We start from the raw sequence: 19,517 nt of genomic DNA on the forward strand, positions 1-19,517 counted from the left end.
AAACACCACAACGGAGATATATGAATTGCTATTTAACCTCATCCAAGGACCTCCTCGGTCAAATCCAATTCAACTAAAGTTGGAGAAACCGACACTCGCTGGTCATCTTTGAGCAACGGAGTTACTCGTAGCGATGAAACCAGTCTCTCGTAAGCGTACGAGTAATGTCGGTCCGAGCCGCTTCGATCCAACCATACCGCGGAATCAAGAAAAGACTAAGGAGGGCAGCAAAACGCACATCACCGCCCACAAAAACTTTCGTGTTCTACTCGATATTACATCTACGCATGAACCTAGCTCATGATGCCACTGTTGGGGAACGTCGCATGGGAAACAAAAAATTTCCTACGCGCACGAAGTCCTATCATGGTGATGTCCATCTACGAGAGGGGATTTCCGATCTACGTACCCTTGTAGATCGCAGAGCAGAAGCGTTAAGAAACGCGGTTGTTGTAGTGGAACGTCCTCACGTCCCTCGATCTGCCCCGCGAACCGTCCCACGAACCGTCCCGCGATCCGTCCCACGATCAGCTCCGATCTAGTGCCGAACGGACAACACCTCCGCGTTCAGCACACGTACAACTCGACGATGATCTCGTCCTTCTTGATCCAGCAAGAGAGACGGAGAGGTAGATGAGTTCTCCGGCAGCGTGACGGCGCTCCGGAGGTTGATGGTGATCTAATCTCAGCAGGGCTCCGCCCGAGCTCCGTAGAAACGCGATCTAGAGGTAAAACCGTGGAGGTATGTGGTCGGGCTGCCGTGGCAAAAGTCGTCTCAAATCAGCCCTAAAACCCCACTATATATAGGAGGGAGGGAGGGGAGGAGGCAGCCTCAAAACCTAAAGGTTTGGCCGAAATTTTAGGTGGAGGAGTCCTACTCCAATCCTACTTGGAGTAGGATTCCACCTTCCCACTTGGAAACTCTTTCCACCTTGTGTTTTTTCCTTCTCAAACCTTATGGGCCTTAGTGGGAACTTATTCCAGCCCACTAGGGGCTGGTTCATCTCTTCCCATAGCCCATGAGACCCCTTGGGGCGTGACACCCCTCGTGATGGTCCCCGGCACCCCTCCCGACACTCCCAGTACACTATCGATGAGCCCGAAACCTTTCCGGTAATGCACGAAAACCTTCCGGTAACCAAATGAGGTCATCCTATATATCAATCTTTGTTTCCGAACCATTCCGGAAACCCTCGTGACGTCCGTGATCTCATCCGGGACTCCTAAAAACATTCGGTAACCAACCATATAACTCAAATACGCATAAAACAACGTCGAACCTTAAGTGTGCAGACCCCGCGGGTTCGAGAACTATGTAGACATGACCCGAGTGACTCCTCGGTCAATATCCAGTAGCGGGACCTGGATGCCCATATTGGATCCCACATATTCTACGAAGATCTTATCGTTTGAACCTCAGTGCCAGGGATTCATATAATCCAGTATGTCATTCCCTTTGTCCTTCGGTATGTTACTTGCCCGAGATTCGATCGTCAGTATCCGCATACCTATTTCAATCTCGTTTACCGGCAAGTCTCTTTACTCGTTCCGTAATACAAGATTCCGCAACTTACACTAAGTCACATTGCTTGCAAGGCTTGTGTCTGATGTTGTATTACCGAGTGGGCCCCGAGATACCTCTCCGTCACACGGAGTGACAAATCCCAGTCTCGATCCATACTAACTCAACGAACACCTTCGGAGATACCTGTAGAGCATCTTTATAGTCACCCAGTTATGTTGCGACGTTTGATACACACAAAGCATTCCTCCGGTGTCAGTGAGTTATATGATCTCATGGTCATAGGAACAAATAATTAACACGCAGAAAACAGTAGCAACAAAATGACACGATCAACATGCTACGTCTATTAGTTTGGGTCTAGTCCATCACATGATTCTCCTAATGATGTGATCCCGTTATCAAGTGACAACACTTGCCTATGGTCAGGAAACCTTGACCATCTTTGATCAACGAGCTAGTCAACTAGAGGCTTACTAGGGACAGTGTTTTGTCTATGTATCCACACATGCACTGTGTTTCCAATCAATACAATTATAGCATGGATAATAAACGATTATCATGAACAAAGAAATATAATAATAACTAATTTATTATTGCCTCTAGGGCATATTTCCAACAGATGCCACCGACACCCGACACCACCGACCCTCGACGGCACTGACTCCCAACGCCACTAAGCCCCGACCCCCGACACCTCTTCTGCCTTCTTCTGAACGAGAAGGTGCTTTTCGGCCTTCCACAGGCCCACGAGGTCATAGTTTTGTAAATTATGAGTTAGGTCACATATTTTCCGATTATGTTAATTATAAAAACATCGTATTTGTGTTGATCGTGTGAATTTCAATGTGTAGTTGTTCGACGACCTCCACGTGCATTGGACGAGCTCCGCCCTTGCGTTTGTTGGTGAGCACAAATGACTTCTCCTCCTACCACCTTAATTTGCTCTGTCCCGGTCTTCGTGCCGATGAAACTTGCTAGCTATAGGTTTCTTCAATCATGAGTATGCGTGACCAGTATGCGTCTCCTGTTCGAAAGGGCGACATCTATAAATATGCATTTCTTTGCATATTTATAACCGCCATCCTTTCGAATTGTCCAACATTATCCATGGACAGCCCGAGTATGTGTAGATTGGGTTTGTTTTCCCGTATGCTGTGCTCCGGATCCGATGCAGAATTTCATCAGTGCCTCCCCTGTTGTTCTTCGGGTACACATCCTCTCTGCTTATTGCCGAGACGTGTATCAGGAGAACAGCGGGGAGGTGCTGCCGAAATTCTGCATCGCATGTGGAGTAGAGCATGGGAAAACGAACCCAGTCTACACATACTCGGGTGGGATTAGGACCTATCTTTACCTATTAGCGTGTAGGTTGCATGGACGTAATAAAACTGACAAACTTGATTAGCGTATGAATATAGATGATGAATTATATATTTATTTCTTGTGCCCCCATAGGTAGCTAGGCAACATGAGTGATCGTGCTTGGATGTACACTAGTCACCCTAGTCAGAAAGTCATGACCCATGAATGGTTAACAAAAACCAGGGGGTTTGTGGGAGACGCATTTGCAAATGGCCAGCAAAAAACATGGTGCCCTTGTCCCACCTGCGACAACTGGAAAAAGCAGACAGAGTTTGAAATGGGTAAACACCTGCAGAAGTGGGGTTTTACGCCTAATTATACGGTGTGGACTTTTCATGGCGAGTCCGACCAACGTGCCAGAGCTGAGGTGATTCGTCGTCGCACCGACGAGCATGGTACCGGGATTGAAGACATGGTGCAAGACTTTGATGATGCTCGGGATTCGGACGATGAGATGGAGGAATCTGCAAAGGCCTTCTATGAAATGTTGGAGTCTTCAAAACGTCCTCTCCACGAGCAGACTGAGCTTTGTCAGCTGGATGCCATCGCGCAAGTAATGGCTCTAAAGGCTCAATTCAACCTAGGCAGAGAATGCTACGACGCGATGATGACGATATTTGGACGCTTTCTACCCAAAGGCCATGTACTGCCTGCAAACCTGTACCAGTCAGAGAAAATCCTCCGTGTACTTAAGATGCCCTATGAGAAGATACATGCCTGTGAGAATGGATGTGCCTTATTTAGGCTTGAGTATGCGGCCTTGAACTATTGCCCCATTTGCAATTCTTTGAGGTATATTGTGGTAGATAACGACATGGGTGAGAAGAATCAGACCAAAATCCCCATTAGTGTTCTTCGGTATCTGCCAATCATACCAAGACTTCAACGTCTTTTCATGGTTGAAGAGACGGCCAGACAGATGACATGTCACAAATTGGGCAAAAGAACCGAACTAGATGCGGATGGGAACAAGATGCCGGTACACACTTCAGATGGTTTTGCGTGGAGGCACTTCGATGCATTACATAAGGATAAATCATAAGATCCAAGGCAACCTAGAGTTTCCATCAGCATGGATGGGTTCAATGTGTATGGTATGACGGCAGCACAATACAGTTGTTGGCCTGTATTTGTCATTCCACTAAATTTGCCACCCGGAGAGATTATGAAAAGAAAGAACGTTTTCCTGACGTTGATAATTCCAGGGCCCAACTATCCGGGGAAGAATATGAATGTGTACATGCAGCCGCTTAAGGATGAGTTGCAAGAATCCTGGGATAATGGGATCAAGACCTACGACGCGGCTACCAAAACAAATTTCAAAATGCATGTGTGGTACATGTACTCGACGCATGATTATCCGGCGTTTGCGCTATTCACTGACTGGTGTGTGCATGGAAGGTTCCCGTGCACCACATGCAAGGCAGCTCTTTAGTTCCGTTGGCTGCAGGCTGGTCGCAAGTATTCTTGCTTCGACATGCATAGACAATTCCTGGATCCTTACCATAAGTTCAGAAAAGACAAGAATAATTTCATCAAAGGTAGAGTTGTCAAAAACACTGCACCAGCTGCGTTGACATGCCAACAGACCCTTGATCGGTTAAACGCTCTCGAGCCTGATCCTTTGCATCCAGGATACTTCAAAGGGTATAATACGGAACACGCCTGGACTCACAAGTCATGCTTATGGGATCTGCCTTACTTCAAAGACCTCCTTTGCCCACACAACATTGACGTGATGCACACTGAAAAGAATATTGCGGAGGCCATTTTTGGTACATTGTTCGACATAGAGGGGAAGTCAAAAGATAATCCTAAGGCTAGAATCGACCTGGAGGCTCTATGTGATAGACCATTGCAAAACTTGCGACAACGGAAAGGAAAGCAAAGCATAGCGAAGCCAAAGGCATGGTTCAATCTTGAAAGGCCAGCTATGAGGGAAATGCTATTGTGGGTGAAAATGCGGTTGATGTTCCCCGATGGGTATGCTGCGAATCTAAAGAGGGGAGCGAGTCTTGAGAAATTGAAAATATTTGGGCTCAAGAGTCATGATTGGCACATATGGATTGAGCAGGTAATGCCGGTGATGTTGCGTGGCTTTATCCCTGAGGATGAATGGCTAGTACTGGCAGAGCTGAGCTATTTCTTCCGTTCTCTTTGTGCGAAAGAACTATCACCTGGCATGCTAGATGAAATGGAAGAGTTGGTGCCGGACTTGATCTGCAAATTAGAAAAGATCTTTCCACCGGGCTTCTTTAATCCAGTGCAACATTTGATTTTGCATCTCCCGACCGAGGCAAGAATGGGGGGCCCGTTCAAAATCGATGGTGCTACTCAACTAAGAGGATGCAGAAGACACTTCGAGCTAAGTGTAAAAATAAACGTAGAATTTAAGCATCGATGGCCGAGGCATTCATTACTGAGGAGGCAGCAAACTTCATGACAGCACACTACGAAGCCAAAAATCATCATTTGCATAACCCGAAGCCTCGGTACAATGATGGCGATCGAAAAAAAGTTTGATCCAACCTTAGCCTATTCAAAGGTTAGCTCGCACCATCCGGTGCTTCGAAAGGGAAATCGTTGGATGTCGAAGAATGGCAGACCATTTCATTGTATATCTTCACCAACCTAACAGAAGTGCAGCCGTACATCGAGTAAGTTCTCGGTAAATTATTGTTCCACAACTTCTAATTCCTTTCAACTACTCTTATTCCTGGATATTTGATATAGTCGATACGTCACCGAATTCTCGGATGGAGCGGTCATCAAAAAGGATTCCGTCGAAGGGTATGAGCTTCTCGCAAAGCATGGAGGCGACTAGCCCGGTTTCATCTCTTGGTTCAAACAAAGGGTAATTAATTACCATTAATGGCCCATTTGATTTCTTGGTCTAATTTGCGGCTAATGCATTCATTCTTTCTATTAAACTTGTAGGCTGATGTAGAGTGTATGGACGCCGAGTTGAGACAAGTCGCTAATGGTTTTGACTATAAGGCCCGTTCATTTGACAAATACAACATCAACGGGTATCACTTTCGTACCTTTGGCAAAGAGCTATCTATGCCCAACCTAAAGACTACAAATTGTTCTGTCTCTGCTATCGGCGAAGGAGGCACCGAGTATTATGGAAGAGTTGAAGCAATTTATGAACTTCTATTCTATGGTGAAAACCCATCGACTGTCGTAGTCTTCAAATGTTATTGGTTTTAGCCGAGGGAGACTAGAAGGACTCATGAACATATAGGACTAGTAGAAATCAACCAAAACACTCACTTAGATGTTCCCGATGTCTATATTACGACTCAACAGTCGACACAAGTTTTCTATCTACCATGGGCATGCCAAACTGATCCAAATCTCAAAGGTTGGGATGTCGTTTATGAAGTGCCACCACATTTTAGACCACCTACCCTCAATGAAGAGGATTATGAACCTCACATTAACCTAGACACATATGAAGGAGAATTCTTCCAGGAAACACGTATGTCCAAGAAACGTTTCAAGAACCGCTCTACTTCACCCCAGAACATTGAAGTAGACAACGACAGTGAATCCGTCTTAACCCGTGAGCCCGAACAGGAAGAGCCGGAAGAAGAAGAGGTTACTGCTGCGGATGACCTATCACTTCTTGACCGATTACATAATCATGGCCTTCCACATGTTCTTCCTGATAGTGATGATGATGATGCATTTATTGATGATAGTGATGATCATGAATCATTTATTGACCCAGAAGCATATATAGACGAGCACGATTGTTATTAGTTCATGTTAGGTATTCAACTATTACTATATATAAATTTTGAGTTCATGTTAGGTATTCAATTTTTATTAGTCATGTTGGTATTTATGGCGATGATACACTTAAATTATATACATTTTATGTTGGGGAACGTCACATGGGAAACAAAATTTTTCCTACGCACACGCAATACCTATCATGGTGATGTTCATCTACGAGAGGAGGTTTCCGATCTAAATACCCTTGTAAACCGCACAACGATAAGCGTTAAGAAACGCGGACGATGTAGTGGAACAACTTTCATGATTCAAATCACCGTAGTCGTATACTTCATCCCATGATCTCATCACGATCCATCCCGCGAACTTCATCACGATCCATCCCACGATCTCATCATGATCCTTCCCGATCTAGTGCCGAACGGACGACACCTCCGCGTTCAGCACACGTACAACGCGACGATGATCTCGGCGTTCTTGATCCATTAAGAGAGACGGAGAGGTAGATGAGTTCTCCGGCAGCATGACGGCGCTCCGGAGGTTGGTGGTGATCTATCCCAGCAGGGCTCAGCCCGAGCTCCGCAGAAATACGATCTAGAGGAAAAACCGTGGAGGTATGTGGTCGGGCTGCCGTGGCAAAGTTTTCTCAAATCAGCCCTAATACCTCAGTATATATAGGAGGGAGGGGGAGGGCCTTGCCTTGAGGCTCAATAGATCCCCAAGGGGTCGGCCGAACTAGGGGTGGAGGAGTCCACCTCCAATCCTAGTCCAACTAGGATTGGAAGGTGGAGTCTTCCTTCCCACTTCCCCTTTTTCTTTTCCCTTTGAATTTTTATCTCCTGCGCATAGGGCCTCTTGGGCTGTCCCACCAGCCCACTAAGGGCTGGTGTGGCACCCCTAAGGCCTATGGGCTTACCCCGGGTGGGCTGCCACCCCCGGTGAACACCCGAAACCCATTCGTCACTCCCGGTACATTCCCGGTAATGCCCGAAAACTTTCCGGTAATCAAATGAGGTCATCCTATATATCAATATTCGTCTCCGGACCATTTCGGAAACCCTCGTGACGTCCGTGATCTCATCCGGGACTCCGAACAACATTCGGTAACCAACCATATAACTCAAATATGCATAAAACATCGCCGAACATTAAGTGCGCAGACCCTGCGGGTTCGAGAACTATGTAGACATGACCCAAGAGACTCCTCGGTAAATATCCAATAGCGGGACCTGGATGCCCATATTGGATCCTACATATTCTCCGAAGATCTTATGGTTGAACCTCAGTGTCAAGGATTCAATAATCCCATATGTCATTCCCTTTGTCTTTCGGTATGTTACTTGCCCGAGATTCGATCATCGGTATCCGCATACCTATTTCAATCTTGTTTACCGACAAGTCTCTTTACTCGTTCCGTAATACAAGATCCCGTGACATACACTAAGTCACATTGCTTGCAAGGCTTGTGTGCGATGTTGTATTACCGAGTGGGCCCCGAGATACCTCTACGTCACACGGAGTGACAAATCCCAGTCTTGATCCATACTAACTCAAGGGACACCTTCCGAGATACCTGTAGAGCATATTTATAGTCGCCTAGTTACGTTGTGACGTTTGATACACACAAGGTATTCCTCCGGTGCCATTGAGTTATATGATCTCTTGGTCATAGGAATAAATACTTGACACGGAGAAAAACAGTAGCAACAAAATGACACGATCAACATGCTACGTTCATTAGTTTGGGTCTAGTCCATCACATGATTCTCCTAATGATGTGATCCCTTTATAAAGTAATAACACTTGCCTATGGTCAGGAAACCTTGACCATCTTTGATCAATGAGCTAGTTAACTAGAGGCTTACTAGGGACAGTGTTTTGTCTATGTATCCACACAAGTATTGTGTTTCCAATCAATGCAATCATAGCATGGATAATAAACGATTATCATGAACAAAGAAATATAATAATAACTATTTTATTATCGCCTCTAGGGCATATTTCCAACATTTTATTACTCATGTTGGTATTTATGTTGTACTAATTTCATTTACTCTTTGTCATGACAGGTGTTGAAAGATGATGGGAAAGGGTTGAAAGCACTCCGCGGCTCCTTCTTCGTCGGCGGGTGGTGGGATGGGTACTTCCATTCCTGCCTCGCCTCTTCGGAGAGCGTTGCTGTCTACTCTGCATGGAGTGGCCGCTTCTTCGACTCTCGCGGCCCCCGTGAGAGGAGGTCGACCCCCCGCGAAGCCGAGTGGTACTAAAGGTATTACTCATGTTGGTATTTATGTTGTACTCATGTTGGTATTTATGTTGTAGGCATGTTGGTATTTATATACATTTTACTACTCATGTTGGTATTTATGTTGTACTAAAGGTACACGTGGCCGCGGGAGAGGTAGGGCGGTGGCTGCCACGCCTTCCTCGCCGCCACCCCAAGCTGATTCACCTGAGCACATGACTTCTAGGGTGGATTCGTCTGAGGTGGAGGCTACACGGTCTCCGGTTCACGAGCCTCAGGTCGACGAGCCTAAGGTCGACGAGTCTTCGACCCACAAGACTCGTGTCCCAGAGGCTTCATTCCAGGCGACTCCGAAGCAAAGAAGGGATGAGGGTACGTCCCCAGAGACCCAGTGGGATACCTGGGCTGAGCCAAGTGGCCATGCTGATAGCGACGAGGAGTTGGGTGAGGGTGCTACCGTCTACCAGCATGGTAGTTCGGGGCTCCCGCTCGTGCCGGTGACCCGCGAGCACAGGTGGTTGATTAAGCCAAATGGGGACAAGTAAGTTAATTTACTCTTATTTAACATTTTGCCTTCACGTTTTCTCAAATATCTAATGTTTTGGCTTTAATTTGTCATACCGCAGGGGTTGGATTGTTGCCAAGGGTGTCCGCAATCCCAACAGCGTCCTTGGTGTGCTTTGCCGTCAAAACTTCCTGGGGTTTGTTACGTTGCCCGGTCGGGAGCGAGAGGTAGGAATGACCTGGGAGCACTACTTGGGTGCCCCGGCCCCGCCGGAGGTGGAGATCGACGGTGTTTTGTGCCACATGAGGGCCGACATGGTGATCCGACAGTTCTGGGTAATTTCTCCTTTACACAATTATAAATCAACCATAGCTAGTATTGTACTAATCGGTGTTGTCTCGTTTGCAGACCTACTACAGGTGTGAGGAGGCATACGAGGAGGATGCGACAAAGGTTATCAAAACCGAATGTCACCGCCTACTTCAAAACTTTCGGCACGAGGCTCGGGTGCACGATATTCGAGACTACTATGCCTCGCGGCGTATTAGGAAGGACAAGGCGAAGTGCTGCGATTCTAAGATGGATAAGGAGCATTACATGAAGGTAATTACATATTATTAGGGCTTTGTAGTTAGTTTCCTTGATTTGGTTCTTACGTGCTCAAATTTCTCTTTATTAACTTAGGTGCCCCCGAGATGGTGTGTGGATAAGATGGATTGTTGGGAGGCCTTGGTGGATCAGTGGTGCTCCGAAACGTGGGAGGCCAGCCACAACAACGCCAAGGAGAGGCGTGGCAAAATGGTTGGTGTGCAACACCATCAAGGGAGCGTCAACTTAATCGAATTTGGCGAGAACTGGGTATGTGGTTTGCTTCATGCCTCATGCAATTCATTCTTAATGCTATCTTGAGCCCTTTACTAATACAATTTTCCTCTCTCTCTCTTTTAGGCGCGTCACAATAAGACCGGGGTGCCACATATGTACGACATGTATGCGATGGCCCATACTGCCTCGTACAAGAAGGTCAAGGCATTCTATGCGTCTGACCTCGAGCATCGAGAAAACTTCACAAACATCTCCTCCCACCACAAGCTCGTGAAGTACAGAGATCACAGGAAGGCGAGGAAAGGGGAGGACTTTAACCCGAGTGAGGGGCCTATTGATCCAGAGCTGGTGATGATAGCTGGCAACGGGAGGCCCCATGGCTCGATCGCCATTGGAGACGGCCTTATACGTTGTCCTAGCACTCTCCGGCAGATAAAGGCACGCCAAACGAGCTCCTGTCCTGAGATAACACCTCGTCCACGGCCAGTCGAGCTCGCCATCGAGGTTAGTTTAATGGACTCAACTATCTTTCCGCATTATGTTGCGCGTTGGAACCAATATGATTACAATGCTAACAATGAGTTTTGTTGCAGGCTGCTATTCTGAAAGAGAGAGAGGCAATGCAGGCGGTTTTGGCGGAGAAGGATAAGGAGATGAAGGAGCTGGAGGAGAGGACGACTGCATTGGTGGAGGCGGAGAGGGCACGAAATGATGCGTCTAACAGGGCCATATACGAGCTCTTCGTGGTAAGTTTCTTCTTCATATTATTTCAAATCTTGCATTTTAATGTCCGTTTCATTAATAACTAAAAAGTTTGACTTGTCGAAACCAAATGTACAGTCTATGTGCGAGAAGACTGGCCAAGTCCCTCTGGCGATGCCAGTATTAACATGGCGGGGACGGTGAGTTTCATTTCAATGCAATGATCTTAAGAGTGTTATCATGCTAACGACACATTGCAAACGATGTTCGGTGCAGAATATCTCCTGAAACGCATCGCACGACCCTTCTACAGTGGAGCCTTCTCCAAGGCAGCCTTCTCCAGGTGAAACAAGCCAGAGTCACCGTGCTTCACCGCCGTGATGACGATAATGGTATGTTATTTCTAGCGTTTTGCTTAACAACCACATAATGGTCCAATATGGTTTATTAAGCATACTTAGCTCCAAAATGACATATTTAACCCAAGTTAGCTCCATAATGGTATCGTTCTCCTTCTCCTCCTCCTAAATGACATAATTAGCCAATTTAGCTCGAAAATGCCTTAATAATCATAGCTGTCTCCAAAATGACATATTTTACCCAAGTTAGCTCTAGAATGGCCTATACTTAGCTTGGCTTCCACCTAAATGACATAATTAGCTTAGTTAGCTCAAAAATGGCTTATTTAATAAAAAATGACCTATACTTACCTAATTATCCTCCAAAATGACATAATTAGCTTAGTTAGCTCGAAAATGGCCTATTTAATAAAAAATGACCTATACTTACCTAATTATCCAACAAAATGACATAATTAGCTCCAAAAAGGCATAATTAGCTAATTTAGCTTGAAGAAGAGGACAAGAGGAGAATATAGAGGAAAAATGAAAAGAAGGAAGAAGAATAAGAAGAGAAGAAGAAGAGAAGAAGAAGGAGAAGGAGAAGGAGGAAGAAGAAGGAGAAGAAGGAGAAGAAGGAGGAGAGAAGCTCCTTATCCTTCTCCTCCTCCGTCTTCCCCTTCTTATTGTAATTCTTCTTTTCTTCTTCTTCTCCTCTTCCTTCTCCTTGTCCTTCTCCTTTTCCTTCTCCTCCTCCTCCTCCTTGTAACGTCTAAGATGCGGTCCTTTCCGATTTAGGGAACGAGGCCCCGAATTGGAAAGAAGCGCATCTAATCGTTTCGCAAGCACGGTAACATAGCACATACATAATAATAGTAGAATGACAATAAGGGATTCAACTGCCATCTCATAAATATATCAGAGTTACATCACGCATCCAAACAAGGTAGTTCTGCTACGGACTACAAAACATGAGAAATGACTATGCTACCCTGCATGCTTGCCCATGATCACGACCACGCCTCAGTCTTCTGGATAGTTCACGTACAGGCGGTCGTTCTCCTCATCGTACTGCCACTCCAGCTGCGTGTCATCGGGATCACCTGTCTCGGGGGTACGTGAACCTGTTGGTGTTTTGAAGGAATCTGTGAGCCACGGGGACTCAGCAATCTATGACCTCGGTGCCAGAACTAGTCAAGTTATTAGGTAAGGAAGGTGGAGTATTTAGGTTGCAGCATCCTAAGCATTTATGGTGGCTAACTTACGTAGAACAAGTATTGAAGGTGGTCTATACTAGCGATCAATGATTAGATGATCACTAAGTGATTCGGAACACCTACTTACGTCAATCATAACCCCACCGTGTTCCCGATCGAAGAGAGGTCTTCGAAGGTGACAATCACGGTTACGCACACCATTGGCAATTTTATTAGAGTTATGTTTAAGTTATCTATAACCAGATGTTAAAAAATATTCCAAGTTTCCACATAACCGCGGGCACGGCTTTCCGAAAGATTAAACCCTACAGGGGTGCTCCAACTAGTCCATCACAAACGGTCACGGGTCGCAAAGTAATCCTCTATCACGAATCTCGTGATCTCGTCGGATTCCTTAGAGGAAAACCTCAACTCTGGGGAGAACCAAAGCTTCACCGGGATTCCTATACGCAAGATATATCGCTAAGGTAAGACAAGACTAGCAGGACCTCCCGTCGTGTCGACGACCCCGATAAGAGCCGCGTATATCAGTCTCAGGACACGACGGATGAGCGACACGTAGAGTGGCCTGATAGAAATCTCTCAAGTTGCCCTGAGTTGGCCCCGCACAGTGCTCTAGTTTGGACCAACAGTCATGAGGAGCACTGGCCCGGGTTGTTGATTAAATTCCTCGGGGAGGCCATTCCCTATGCAGATTATTATTAAGTGATTAGCAAATTAATACCAAGGTTGGGTCCTGCCGGACAAGTCTTAACACTACACAATTTATCAAGGGGGTCCCCATAACAACCCCGAACGTGTTAGGAGCGATCAGTTATGGAATCAAACACTGGTAGCCGGTGACTATGGCGACAATAACGGAATAAAACACCCGGCAAAAGGCTAGGCCTTCCGTTATTTACCAAATATATAGGTGCATTAATTAAATAATAGATTTAACATAATGATATCAACTCATGTTATCACATGAGACAAAAACACCTGCAACTAGCAACGCTAACATTATAAGCTTAGCAAAGCCTACTTAGCCATTCAAGATTTGCTAGGAAGGGGTAAGTGTTTGGGTTTCATGGCAATATCAGGAGGCAATTATTTCAGTGGTAGGCAGCGAGCATATGACGAAGAAACGTGAATCTAGCATAATAAGTCTAGAGATGGAATCAAGGTCATATCATCTTGCTTGTTATGTCCTCAGCTTGGAACTGCTCTTGTTCGTCCTGCACGTACTCTCCCAGATCCACGTACTCGTTCTCCGATCCCGGTGCTACCCAACATAAAAATAGCATCCAATGAACAACAACACCTTAAGATGCAACAAGCACATGATGCATGAGATGAAATGAACATGACACTCTATTCTAGTCATTAGATCAAGCATGAGAAGTAAATACAAGTTCCTGGACAGAGCTGTACTCTAAGCTATACTGACATGCATGAAGATGACATGAACAGATGCGTCACACGAAAACGATGCAAAAACATATAAAGAACGTTACAAACGGAGCTATGGATCAACGGGAAACAACAAAACAAGAAATGAAGCCCTACGTAACAAAATCATCACAACACACTCCAATGGCATGCCTCTGGTCTTCCCAGGTTGCCAAGACATAAAACAAACAAGTATGGATGGGGTGGTGCAAGGAATATGACCACACCATCAACTATGCACTCACAAGCATCAAAACATCAAAACTATACACGCTGCCATAAACAGCATCATGGCAGTTTGAGGGCTACATGCAAAGTACCTACAACCACCCAAATATGCCAAATAGTATATGTGTCAGAAGCTAATCAAAAGTACTACAAGCACAAGCAAAAGGATAATTCAAAGGAGTTTCACACAGAAAGTTACACATCTGCTAACTTAGACAAAAATATCAGTTTTCAGGTACTTAGTGAAAATTCCAGATTCTCACTAGCTGTTTATGCTCTGAAGCATTTTGACAGCACCCAAAAAATATCTACAGGTTTCCAAATGGAATGAAAATTTACAGAGAGCTAGACAAAAACAAAAGCTACAACTTTCCAGTTGATAGCAAAGCCTGAATCTCAACACATGGACCTTGCTACGGCAACAAAAGACCTTCCCCGACAATGGCGTGAGAGGTCCTTCTGTTGCTAGCTACGCCTATAGGGACTTCCTTGGAAAATATGCAAAGGATTCCCCTGCGGCCTTGGAGCCTTGCGTTGGTGTTCCCTTGAAGAAGAAACGGTGATGCAGCACAGAAGCAGTAAGTATTTCCCTCAGTTTGAGAACCAAGGTATCGATCCAGTAGGAGGATCGTGTCAAGTCACAAGTACCTGCACAAACACAAAGAGCTTGCACCCAACACTATGAAGGGGTTGTCAATCCCTTATAGATTGTTTGCAAAGTGAGAACTGAAAGCAAAAAGTAAACAAAGAAAAGTAAAAGTGAAAGTGGAGACGATAGTTGTGAATAGACCCGGGGGCCGTAGTGTTCACTAGTGGCTTCTCTCATGAAAGCAAGTAGACGGTGGGTGAACGAATTACTGTCGAGAAATTGATAGAACCGATACTTTTTTGCATCTACTACTTTTACTCCACACGTCGACCGCTATCCAGCATGCATCTAGTGTATTAAGTTCATAAGAACACAGTAACGCCTTAAGCAACATGACATGATGTAGATGGACAATCTAAAATCTATGATGAAAGCCCATCTTGTTACCCTTGATGGCAACAACATGATGCGTGCCTTGCTGCCCCTTCTGTCACTGGGAAAGGTCACCGCACGGTATGAACCCAAAACCAAGCACTTCTCCCATTACAAGAATCATAGATCTAGTTGGCCAAACAAAACCCAAGACTCGGAGAGACTTACAAGGATATCAAATCATGCAAATAATAAATCACCAAAGACTCAAATATAATTCATAGATAATCTGATCACAAATCCACAATTCATTTGATCTCGACAAACACACCGCCAAAGAAGATTACATCGGATAGATCTCCATGAAGATCATGGAGAACTTTGTATTGAAGATCCAAGAGAGAGAAGAAGCCATCTAGCTACTAACTACGGACCCGTAGGTCTGAACTAGACTACTCACGAGTCATTGGAGAAACGATGATGTTGATGTAGAAGCCCTGCAACTCCAAAGTCCCCTCCGGCAGGGCACCGAGAAGGGTCTCCAAATGAGATCTCGCGGAAACGGAAGCTTGCGGCGGCGGAAAAGTGTTTTCGTGGATGCCCTGATTTTTTCTGGGATTTTAGGGAATTCATAGACCAAAGAGCTAGGGCAGGGGAGCGCGAGGGAGGCCACAAGCCTGGTCGCCGCGGGCCCCCCTGGCCATGGTGTTAGGGCTTGTGGGATCCCTGTGGGCCCCCCTGCCTTGGCCCTCAAGTCCCCCGGTCTTCTATTGTTCTGGAAAAAATAATGATTTTATTCCGTTTGGACTCCGTTCCAAAATCAGATCTGAAAAGAGTCAAAAACACAGAAAAAACAGGAACTGGCACTTGGCATTGAATTAATAAGTTAGTCCCAAAAAAGATATAAAAGGTATATAAAACATCCAAAGTTGACAAGATAACAACATGAAACCATAAAAAATTATAGATACGTTTGAGACGTATCAAGCATCCCCAAGCTTAACTCCTTCTCGTCCTCGAGTAGGGAAGTGATAAAGAATGAATTTTTGATGCTTTCATGCTACCTAGCATAGATGTCCTTTGTAACTCCTCTTATGTGACGTGAATGTTCAGATCCATTAGATTCAAAACAATAGTTTGCTATTGACGTGGAGACAATAATACTTCAAGCAAACTAGCAAGGTAATCATGAATTTTCAAAATAACAAGGCCAAAAGAAAGTTATCCCTACAAAATCATATAGTCTCGCTATGCTCTATCATCCTTGCACAACGAATTTAAATCATGCACAACCTCGGTATTGGCCAAGTAATTGTTTTCACACCTTTACTTTCTCAAACCTTTTCAACTCTCACGCAATACATGAGCGTGAGCCATGGTTTTAGCACTATAAGTGGAATGAAGTGTGGTGGAGGTTGCAAGGAAAACAAGGAGAGGATAGTCACATTGACTAGGCATATCAACGAGCTATGGAGATGCTCATCAATAGATATCAATGTGAATGAGTAGGGATTGCCATACAAATGATGCACTAGAGCTAAGAGTATGTGAAAGCTCTTTAAGAAAACTAGTGGGTGTGCATCCAACTTGCTTGCTCACGAAGACCTAAGGCAATTTTGAGGAAGCCTATCATTGGAATATACAAGCCAAGTTATATAATGAAAATTTCCCACTAGCTATATCGTAGTGACAAAACGAGAGACTCTCAATCATGAAGATCATGGTGCTTAATAAGCACATGTGTGGAAAGATAGTAGCACTGTCCCTTCTCTCTTTTTCTCTCACTTTTGGTGGGCTCTTTGGCCTATTTCTTTTATATTTTTATATTTTATTTTTTATTTTGTTGGGCATCTTTGGCCTCTTTTTGTAAATGGGCTTCGATGGCCTCTTATATTTCCTCACATGGGACAATGCTCTATCAATCATGATCATCACACTTACAACTCAAAACTTAGAGCTATGATGACTCTACATGGAATGCCTTCGGTAGTGTACCGTGACAATGATCTAGCATGGCATAGACATCAATGGAAACATCATGCTAGCTATCTTATGATCACGCAATGGCAATGTAGAAGTGGTGGCACATGTCATGGTGGTAGTTGCATGGCAATATATCTCGGAATGGCTTTGAAAAAGCCATAGTAGGTAGGTATGGTTGTTGTTTTGAGGGAGGCTAATGGTGGGTTTTGTGCACCGGGAAAGTTGCACGACACTAAAGAAGATAGTGATGGTGGAAGGTGAAAGTGCATCTAAACCATGGACTCAATATTAGTCATGAAGAACTCATATACTTGTTGCAAAAGTTTTAGTAGTAATCGAAACAAAGCATTCAACGCATACTCCTAGGGGAAGGGTTGGTAGGTATAAACCATCGCGCGATCCCGACCGCCACACAAAGGATGACAAGCAATGAACTAATCATGCTCAGACTTCATCACATAGCGATTCACCATACATGCATGCTACGGGAATCACTAACTTCAACACAAGTATTTCTAGATCCACAACACCTTACTAATATAACTTCAATATTACCACAACCACAACTCAAAACTAATTGAGATGAATCAAACTTCTCTAACTATTCAATGCACATGAAGGTGGAAGTTTTCATATCCCTTTGGATAACTACCCCTTTTGAGACTACTATCATTGCATAGATCAACTACCACGCCACGCACTTTCTTGCTCTAAAAGATAGAAGTGAAACACATAGAGCAAAATCAACTAGCTCAAAAGGAAAAAGTGAAACACATGTGAGCTGAATTGTCTAACCAAAGGATATAAGTGAAGCTCGACAAAATCACTGTGAGTGCATGTCTCTCTCTCTAGGTGTGCATCAAGGAAGATTGTGGCACAACAAAAATAAAAGACTCCTACGATACAAGAAGTTCCAAGCAAAACACATAACATGTGGTGAATAAAAATATAGCCCCAAGTAACGTTACCGATGGATTGAAGACGAAAGAGGGGATGCCTTCCCGGGGCATCCCCAAGCTTAGGCTTTTTTGGCATCCTTGAATCAACTTGGGGTGCCTTGGGCATCCCCAAGCTTGAGCTCTTGCCATTCTTTATCTCTTTGTCCATAAGAACTTCACCCAAAACTTGAAAATTTCACAACACGAAACTTAAACAGAAACTCGTGATAACATTAGTATAAGAAAGCAAACCACCACTTCCTTAGGTACTGTAGCAAACTTAAATTCAACTTATTTTGATGTTGGGTTACTGTATTTTCAATCTTCCATGGCTAATAGCCCCCGATACTATCCATAGTTTCATCAAAATAAGCAACCAACTCACAAAAACAGATTCTATTAACAGCAGAGTAGTCTGTATGAATGTGTATACTTCGTATACTTCTGGTACTTCAAAGATTCTGAAAACTTACGATAGTCTGAAGAATTTGTGTATCAATGAGCAGCAAAAATAATCAACTCAAATTCTCTTTCTGAATAAAAATTAAAAATCATCTCGTGAGCAAAAAGTTTTTGTCTTTTTCCAGCAAGATCAAACAACCATTACCAAGACTAATCATAAAGGTTTTGCTTGGCTCAAACACAAAAAGAAACACAAAAAACACAATCACAACAGAATTGTGAAAGTGTGGACGCAACAAAACAGAAAGAAAAAGATAAATTCATTGGGTTGCCTCCCAACAAGCGCTATTGTTTAACGCCCTTAGCTAGGCATTCATAGATGCTCTCACAAAAGACAAGAATTGAAGCACAACGAGAGCATCCTAAAGCATGTGAAAATCTCATCTAAGTCTAACATACTTCCTATGAATAGGAATTTTATAGGAAAACAAATTGTCAAGACAACCAATAGCTGCCATATGCAAGGAAGAAGAAAGAGACAAGAGCAGTCTCAACATCACGAGAGGTGACTTAGTAACATGAAAGTTTCTACCACAATATTTTCCTCTCTCATTACATGTGGGATCATATTCGAATTCAACGATATAGCTATCACATAGGATATTCTTTTCATTTCCACATGCATGCAAAGTTGACGCTCTTCAAAAATAGTGGGATTATCATCTAAAGTCATGACTTCTCCAAACACACTTTCAATAATATTGCAAATATCATATTCATCTTGAGGCTTGAACAAATTTTCAAGATCAAAAGAAAAATCATCACCCCTATCATGATCTTTGCAACAAGTAGTGGACATAGCAAGACTACCATCCCCAAGCTTAGGGTTTTGCATAATTTTAGCATGATTGTCACTAATATAATTTATAGTGTAACCATTGCAATCATGCTTTTCATCCAAGGAGCCCTCGTGAATCACTTCATGAATTTCTTCCTCACAATTTTCAGATTCACGCATCTCAAGCAAAACTCAATAGAGAAAGTCAAGTGCACTCAACTCACTACAATTGGATCAACATAATTGGATCCCTTAAAGAGATTAGCAACTGGG

This window comes from Hordeum vulgare, chromosome 4H, assembly GCF_904849725.1.
Source record: "Hordeum vulgare subsp. vulgare chromosome 4H, MorexV3_pseudomolecules_assembly, whole genome shotgun sequence".
In the NCBI taxonomy this organism is placed as follows: domain Eukaryota; kingdom Viridiplantae; phylum Streptophyta; class Magnoliopsida; order Poales; family Poaceae; genus Hordeum; species Hordeum vulgare.